The sequence below is a fragment of the Callorhinus ursinus genome, unplaced genomic scaffold (assembly GCF_003265705.2).
Source record: "Callorhinus ursinus isolate GAN/ISIS: 27379988/994484 unplaced genomic scaffold, GSC_fseal_2.0 scaffold10, whole genome shotgun sequence".
Lineage (NCBI taxonomy): Eukaryota > Metazoa > Chordata > Mammalia > Carnivora > Otariidae > Callorhinus > Callorhinus ursinus.
This window is the reverse complement of record NW_027397072.1, coordinates 7743492-7752626: the sequence shown is the minus strand read 5'-3', so window position 1 is coordinate 7752626 and position 9135 is coordinate 7743492.

The following is a 9135-nucleotide window of genomic DNA, read 5'->3' as shown; positions in this document are numbered from 1 at the left end:
GGGGGGGGGGGGGGGGGCGGGACGGGGGGGGGGCCGGACGGCCGGCGGCGGGGCCGGATTGGCCGGCGCGCTGGGCGCCGGGGCGGGGGCCGCCGCTCCGCGTGGCCGCGTCCGTGCGGCGCGCCCCGCGCTCTCGGCCTGCCTCCCGCCGAGACTGGCGTGGCGGTGCGGCTCCCCGCGTGCGGCTCCCCGCGCGCACCTCCCGTCCCGCCGCCGGCCACCGCGCGCCCACCGCCCTGGGCCGCAGTCGCAGGCCTCGGCGGCTCACCTGAGGGACGGGCCGTGCCTTGGCGCCGCCTTCTCGGGCCTTGAGGGTCCTTCCTTCCCCGCTAGCCCACGGAAGCCCTCCCCGCTGCAGTGACGGAGCCTCCCAGCCCGCGGTCCGCCGCTGCGCTGCCTCGGGCACCTTCCCTCCCCGGGCCTGTGAAGCGCCCCGCCCTCGTGCCGCCTCTCAGTCCGCGTCCACTTATTTATGAGGCTTCTGGCTTTTACCTGAGAAAGCTCAGATGCCTCCTTCCTCGCCGAGCCCACCGCAGCTGTCCGGCTTTGGAACCTCGTGCTCATCCTTCTTACGTTGGCCGCTAAGTGACAGTCGTAGGGCAACCGTTGTTTCCCCTCGTGCGGCCGGGGTGGGGACCAGCCGAGCGGTGGCATCAGCCTCCAGTCCGAGACGCCCGGTCCCAAGTGCTTCCCGTCCCCCTCTTCTGCGCCCCACCTCACTGCCGGCCCCCCGCCAGTCTCCCACCTCTAATCCCCGCGCACCCTTTTATCAGGACCCCCGTCGGGGCTTCAACCCCTTCACCCTTTGCTCCCCTCACCCCAGAGCTGCTTCCTCGGGCTCCATCTCTAACCCGCTGCTGAGCCTTCTGGCAGCCCTATTGCAGTCTCTCTGAGCTTACCCCCCGGCTGCCATTCATGTCCACCCCTACCCCTGGCCCAAACTGTCCTCCTGAGCTGAAGCTCTCTTCGTCTCTGGGGTCTGCTCGCTGGTTCAACGGATATATATTGAGAGAACTCCTATATGTCAGGCATTGTTCTAGATGCTGGAGATAGTGAACAAGTTTCCCTGCCAGCCTTCAGCATCCTAGGGGGTAACAGACAATAAACACAATGAGTAAATTATATGGTGTGTTGGAGAGTGGCGAGTTCTGCAGGAGGAAAAGGAGAGCAGGCAGCTGGAGAGCATGGGGTGGAGCCGGGGTTGGGAGGCTTGAGGAGGAAAGGCCTTCAAGGAAGTGAGGGAGGAGGGTACAGGCAGAGGCACACCTTTGCATAAGTTGTGAACAGTGAACGTCAGGAGACCCGTATGACCAGAGCGGGGCAAGGAGGGAGGATGGGGAGCTGGAAGACTTCGTGCCCGCTTTGGTTTTTACTGAGTAAGATGGAGAGTTTGGAGTAGAGCAGTGACCTGATCTCACCCCTGTCTTTAAATAATGTGGGTGGTAGGGACACAAGATGGGCGCAGGGAGCCCAGACCAAAGATAGCAGTAACGTGGCCTAGGATGGTAGAGTGAGACCTGGTTGGATCTATTCTGAAGATAGAGCCGGCAGGATTTCCAGAAAATTGGAGATGAAGTATGAGAAAAAGAGATTCAAAGACAACTATTAAAGGTAAAAGCTGGGAGGAATGTTTTGCCATCACCGAGATGGGGAAGACAGCAGGCATAAGTCTGGGGGAGGTCAGGCGTCCCATTGTGCAAGTAAATTCACGATTTTTATTAGAGATCCAAATAGATATATCAGTAGGTTGGCTGTGAGTGTGGAGTCCAGGGATGAAGGGGCTGAACGGACATCGGGGAGTCATCAGCACAAAGATGGTCTTGAAGGCCTGGGGATAAGCTCAATCTCCACTGCGGTGAGGGAGGAGAAAACGGGACCAGCACAGGACCCTGGAGCCCCCAACACAGGAAGGCTGGGAAGAAGGGGGTCCAGCAGAGGAGGCAGAAGAGGGGAGACCACTGAGGTCGGAGGAGAACGGACGCATGGGAGCCGAGTAGAGCAAGTGAGACAGGGGGAAGGCATGGTCAGCTGGGGCACATGCTGCCTGGAGGTCAAGTAAGATGAGGATTTAGCAGCGTGGAGGCCCTCGGGGGCTTCCTTCAGCACCCGCTGTCCCTCAGAGATCCCTGCCCGTTTCCTGCTCCCCGTTCTCCAGGCCCCTTGGGCCCCGAATCAGCCTCCACGGACACTTCTCACTGTCCCCTCTGCCATTTCCCATTTCCATCCCCTAATCCTGGGTCCAACCCTGGAGTGTGGAGCCAGTCCCTTTTTTCTTATTCACTAGTTTCCTGTTTAAACAAATTGTATTGTTTTAGACGAGGTAATTTAAGGAAAATATTAATAACAGCGTATAGGTGGAAATCATCAGGGTTGCACTGCTTGAAGCGACTCACAGCGGGACCCTGTCTCTACCTTGACTTTTCTTTCTCTTCCTCTACTGCGTCTCCAGCTGTGGCCAGGCGGAGGTTTAAAAAGCACACATTTGAGGGCGCCTGGGTGGCTCAGATGGTTAAGCGTCTGCCTTCGGCTCAGGTCGTGATCCCAGGGTCCTGGGATCGGGTCCCACATCGGGCTCCCTGCTCCTTGGGAGCCTGCTTCTCCCTCTGCTTCTCTCTCTCTCTCCCTCTCTCTCTCTCTCTGTCTCTCATGAATAAATAAATAAAATCTTTAAAAAAAAATAAAAAAATAAAAAGCACACATTTGAGATCATGTCAACTCTAGTACACTCAAGATAAAGTTCAAACTCCTCAGCCAGGTGTACAGATGAATAGCTCAACCTGCCATTTCGCTATTCTCCTTCCCGTGTTGATCAGTACTGAGAACTGCCCTCGCCCCCAATTCCCTGCCCCTCCACTTCCCACTTGGCCCACTTCGCTCAACCTTCCAGACTCAGCCAGGACTCCCCATTGCCCCAGGGGGGACCTCCCTGACCTCCTAGGCTGGGTCAAGTGTCCTGTGCACACACACCGTCCCCCATGCATCACCCCATTACATTTACCAGATTCTGTTTGTAATATGTGATTTTCTGTTTGTGCCCGGCTCTACCATGGTGGGCGCTCTTCATGAGAGGGCAGGGATTGTACTGCTTCCATTTGAATGCCCCCGGCCTCATGCGATACACGTAGAAAACATCCAGTAAGTGTTCATTGAATGGGTCCGATCCTCTGCAGGCATCGGTTCTGCCTCTCTTCCCTTCTGGACCATGTCTGTGGATTGATCTAAACGGCCTTCCTGTTGCAAAGACTAACGGCCTCATGCTTCAGTCCCACTGCCTGATACGTGGTAGGCACAAAATAAATATGGGACGAATGAATAAATATCAAATCACAAAACCAAAAACAAGAACGGTAAGGGCCCGAGGTTGTTAGACCTTAGGTATATTAATAAAAAACACTGGGTCTATTTTGTAAATGTTCATACAGGCTTATTGAGCTTGTCTCTAAGAGTTCTCTAAAACAGAAGTTAAAATCCAGATCTATGAGCAATCCATCTATCTGTTGGCAATACCTTTACTTTTGTTACTATTTTTTTAAGTTATAAAAATCATACATGGTCATAGTTTTTTTTTAAAAAGCAAAAAAGAAAGAAAGGGAGAAGTAAAGGAACAACAACAACAAAAAGGAATAAAGGAAATTTAAGTAAAATAAAGGAAATTTAGAGCACAGAGTCCCTCCCTCCTCCATCCTCCATCCTGTCCCTCTCCCCAGAGATATCACTGTGAACAGTTCTAGTGTCTCTTCCTAGATAATTCCCATGTATCCGTAAGCATACATATGTCTTATTTTCTTACACAAATGGGATTCACGCTGTGCACAACCCTCCTCAGCTTGCTTGCTTCCATTTCTTATGTCTTAAACATTTTTCGTGTGAGTGTATACATATCTACTGCCTTTTTTTAAAAAAAATGGCTACATATTATTTCTTTGTATTGATGTGTGTGACAATGAGACCCTATGGGTGAACAATGAGGGTTTTTCTCCCCAGTTTTTCACATTTATAAACGTTCTGCAATAAACATCCCTCTAACTATACACTTTGCACACTTGACTGGGTATGGCTATTGGGTAAATGCTAGAATTGGAGATTCCATGAAAAAGGCATGCAAAGTTGCAACTCTTATAGATCTTACCAAATTGTTTTCCAAAAGGTTGCTCCATTTGGGTTTCAACCAACAGGATATCGGACAGCCTGAAGTGCCACACCCTCACCAACCACGGGCATTATCAAACTTTGCTTTGCCAATCAGTTAGATGAAAAATACTATCTCATTGTTTTGATTCGCATTTTTTTAAAATTATGAGTGAAGTTTAGCATCTTTGTATTTGTTTGGCAATAATTCTTTTTAGCTCATGGATGGGTTTGTGTGTGTGTGTGTGTGTGTGTGTGTGTGTGTGTGTGTTTGTGTGTGTGTGTTTAAGAGAAGGAGGATCTTTGAGGTACCTTCTCAAGTCATGGGCTTCCAAGTAGGGAATGTGGAAGTTAAGAGGCAGGCTGAATAGATTGAGTGGGTTCTAGCCCAGGTTCTTCTGCTTTCTTGGCCTCAGAAAAAGGAAGAGGTTGGACTGGCCATCTGGTCCCTTCCAGCTCCAATGTCTCATGACTCAAAAGGATGGTTGCTAGGAGTAGTTCTGATCTTAGCTAGCCACCGTTTACAAAACTGAAGTTCAACCTCCTTGGTCTGTCATTTAAGTTCCTTCTCTATCTGGCCACTACATACATTTCCGAATTTATGTCCCAGTGAAAAGCCCCCAATGCTCTGGACCCCCTCACGGTGTTCCCTGAATATGTCCTACAATTTTCGGCTCTTGGTTGCCTCTGCTATTTCTTTGCTTCTCTCCACCTCACCACCTCCATCCCACCTCTGCCTCCTGGGCCACCTGCAATGCCAGCTCCTCCAGGCATCCCTCCCATCCCATCTGAATGACTCCCACAGTGCCTCAGCTATCCCGTTATTAAACTGTTCTTCACAAGCTGCTCTGCCTTTCAGTTCATTCAGCTCTGCATGAGTTCGAGAGAATGACTTCAAGGCCATCAGATCTGGATTCAAATCTCAGATCTGCCTCATATTTTTACCTCAAGCAGTCTACCTCACGGCTTTCCCTGCTGTAAAATGAGGGAAACAATATCAAGTTTTGTGGAGTTAAATAAGATCATGTGGTTAAAGAAGCTCCCACAATCCCCTGCACAAAGACACTTGATGGTTGGCCTCCAGCTTCTTTAGAGATTAGGTGATTGGGAAGCTAGTCTGGTTCCTCCCCGTGCCTGTTTGTTGGCCACACCACCTCACCATCACCTGACCAGCCATTTGCAGGGCTCATCACATGCAGGGACCTCACTCTGATGAAACAGCCCGTATCGGAGAGACATCTCAAGTAGTTGCGATGGTAGGGCCTCCATGCCTGCCATCCGAGAGTCAGTCCCGCCCAGCGTACCAGAGCCATCCTGTCTCTCACAGTTGTGACATGAAAGCCTTCTGCTCCGAAGATACGGGGTGTGGAAGGGAGAGTGTGGAATCCCCACCCTCACCTCCCAGCTCTGTGACTTAGGAAAATTACTTAACCCTGAGCCTCAGTTTCCACAACTGGGGGATATGAGGTACTAATTCCTATCACCAAAGGAATTATCTGTTTTGTTTTGTGAAAAGTGTCTCAAACTATGCCAGACCTATTGGAATTCAATAAATATGAAGCGTTCCACCTTCCCATTTTCCTCACTGTATTTATTATAAGCTGCTTAAGGGACAGAAACTATATCTCATATAAAAAAAAAAAACCCTCATCATCTAGCATAGCGATAAGCTTATTCTGGAGTATCGATAGTTGTTATTCAGGACGGTGATGACATTAGCCTTCTTTGGGCAGTATTTATTGACCCGAGATCACATACCTCAGCAACTTTGACTCTTAAAGCAAGCCTCTGGGGTAGACAGGGTTATGTCCTACCCCGCAGATAAAGAAATGAGGTCCAGAGAGATCAAATGATGTATGCAGAGTCTCATAAGTCAGTAAATTCAGGACTTGAATCCAGACCCTTATTTCCAAATCCCACATTTTCCCTTCTAGGTGGTGGTACCACCAATATGAGAGTGTTTCTGCCTGACATTCTGGGTTTAGCCTGTCACCCCATTATAAAGCAGCCTGGACACTTTAAATGTGGCAGAGCCATGGCTGGGGCTTCTAGTGACAACACCTGGCATAGGGGATGGCATTTGAGTATTCTCTAAATTGATTCCCCAACTTAGAGAACATGGCGACTCCCTGAACTCTCTCTCCATTTTGTGGTATCGACAGTCTATCTTCCAATGTCCTTGTTCACGGAGGCTTCGTCCCTTCCCTACCATGCCTGCCTGTCACGCCAGGATGACTGCAGTCTCAGGTGAGTCTTATTAAATACCTGGGACTTGATCCAGACTCTCTCCCCATTTCTGAATGGAGGCAGAAGCAGCTATGTCAAGTTGGGTGTCACCCTCTTGCTGGCAACTGGAACCCAGATATCTCACATTCTTTTCTTATGGCTTCACACAGATCGATCATTCCAGCGAAGGCTCAACAGTTGCAACACAGCTGCCAGAAAGCCCTTGGCTTAGACACGCTGGCCTTACCCTTCAGCAAACGTCTCTTGTCCGTGACTAATACTGAGTGGGGAGGAGCCATCATGCTTTGCAGCCATCTCAAGAAAGTGCTCCAGGCTCCGGAGTGGGAGGGCTTGGCTCTGCTTGCTGGCTCACATTTGCATATTTCACTCTTTGAAGAAAAGGTTACTAGTGGGGAAACAGCTTCATTATAAAATGGATATTTAAAATTGTAGCATCTCACCACATTTTAATACAAGAGATTATCCTGCCTTTATAGGAAGGAAACAAGGGATTAAGTTGCTTGCCCAAAGTTGACATTTTATTAACTCAATTTTTCTAGTAATTCTTCCCCAGCTGAGTTTCTTTTTACTTGAAATTTGAGTATTTTGTGACTCACCTTTGGTTATCTTTCCTAAACACTGCAAAACTGTCAATTCCAATATCTGGAATTTTGAGTTACTCCTGTTGGTGATAGTTAGCAAAAGGAAGAACTAGGGGTTGAAAAAAGGAACAGGAAAAAAAAAATCAGGAGAATTTCACCACAAGCATCAAGAGAGAGAAACGACGTGGAAGCAGGATTTGGAGTTGCGGGATTGCTTCTCATGAAGGGACAGGGCTGCTGTGGGCGAGGTCTGAAACCACCTCAAGCACCACGCTGGTTCTATCACTTCGGAATTGAGAGGCAGCGGGGCATTATTCCTCAGGTATCCTGCCATCCTCTTAGTCAAAGCTCCTGAGGGCATCACAAAAGTCCAGGTGACTCTACTCTGGGGCCGTCATGGGGATCAGCAGATGGGGACATGAACTCTGAGACAGGAAATCAGAGGGCTTTTAACACGGAGACAGAGCAGGCAAAGCAAAAAGAGTGCTTCTTGGAACGCACATGATCCTTAACAAAGCAAAACAACATACTGCCATTGCATTGAGAATGCATAGAAGAGAGACCCTATGAAGTTTCGGGTGGGTGGCAAGTAGAAGTTAATTGTATGGGGGCGCCTGGGTGGCTCAGTTGGTGAAACGTCTGCCTTCGGCTGAGGTCATAATCCCAGGGTCCTGGGATGGAGCCCCGCGCCTGCTTCTCCCTCTCCCTCACTGCTCCCCCTGCTTGTGCTCTCTCTCTCTCTCTCTCTGATAACAAATAAATAAGTAAATAAATAAAATCTTTAAAAAAAGATTCTCTGCCCTCTCCTTCCTCTCTAAACAAATAAATGCTTGCATTAAAAAAAGAAATTAATTGTATGAAGTTCATTATTATAAATTAGGCGTGTGAAATCTCCTAAATGAGCTTCTTCTTTGACATGTTACCTATATTTTTTTAACCTTTGTGAACTCTTATTTTTCATATAAGATCTCAGGTTTCTTACCCTCCAAACCTCCTACCCAGCCCACGGGAGCGTGTATCCATGACTAACTCATGGTCTGGCGCACAAGTTGCTCTATCTGGAGACCTGGGCACATTTGCACAAATGTTGCAAATGCCCTAATGGGGGGTGTGTGTCGAATGCTTAGGGAATGATGGATTCTGCCTGGGGGAGCTGAGGGGGGGAAATGGAGGACATGACAATTGAGCAGGGTCTTTAAGGAAGAATAAGAGGTCTCCTGAGATGAGGGAGGGCATTTCTGATAAGGAATACAGCACGGGCAAAGGCCCTGAGGTGGGAGATGTCATGGTTGTTCAGGATCCTCTTGTCTGCGATGGAGGGAGCTGGGGCGGGGCAGGTGAGGGGGGTGCTGTGTAGGACCCACACTCGGCAAGAAGCCATCGAAGGGTGCTGAGCCTCAGAGTGTCATTAGATCTATTTTGGGGACATAACTGGCAGGGGTAGGACAGGGACAGATGCTTGGAAATGAGTGTGGTTTTGCACACACCAGGAGGGAGATGATGAGGCCTGAGCTGGGCAGTGACTGTGTTGTCAGAGGATTGGAGACTGGCCAGAGAGATCGTTGGTGGTGGAACCATCGGGGCTGAGTGACAGAGATGTTGGGTGACAGACTGGGAGGGGTTGGTGATTTATGGCGTAGGTGATTAGGTGAATGGTGCCGTAATTGAGGGCCAGGGAGCATGAAGGACGAACAGGTTCAGGGCGGAGGTTTGGAGGAGGAGGGGGTGGTGAGGAAACACGTCAGTCATAAACGCTAATATTTTCTTCTTCATGGTAGCGTTTGGGCTCCTTTGATTCCAAACTGACATCACCAGGGCTGGGAGCTTGGAGAGGCAGGGCTGTAAACTGAAGCCCACAGATTCTGGAGCTAGTTTGCCTGGGATCAGGGCTTCTCAGTGTCTTTGTCAAATAACGTACTGCATCATGGGATCAGTCAGGGGATGAGGGGAGGGATATGTAAGTGCTGAGACCCGTGCCTGCCATATTGCCAGCACTGCGGGGACATGTAATCTCTGTGGTGTTGCCTCAGGTGTACCTCGAGCAAAAGTGAGGCCTGTGTTCCCCCTTCTGTTTTTTAAAAATACTTCCATTTGATTCAAGACCAACATTTGGAAGGCAGACAGCCAGGTTCATTCGTCAAGCAGTGATCCTTGCAGTGCATAGCCGATAAGAAAGTGG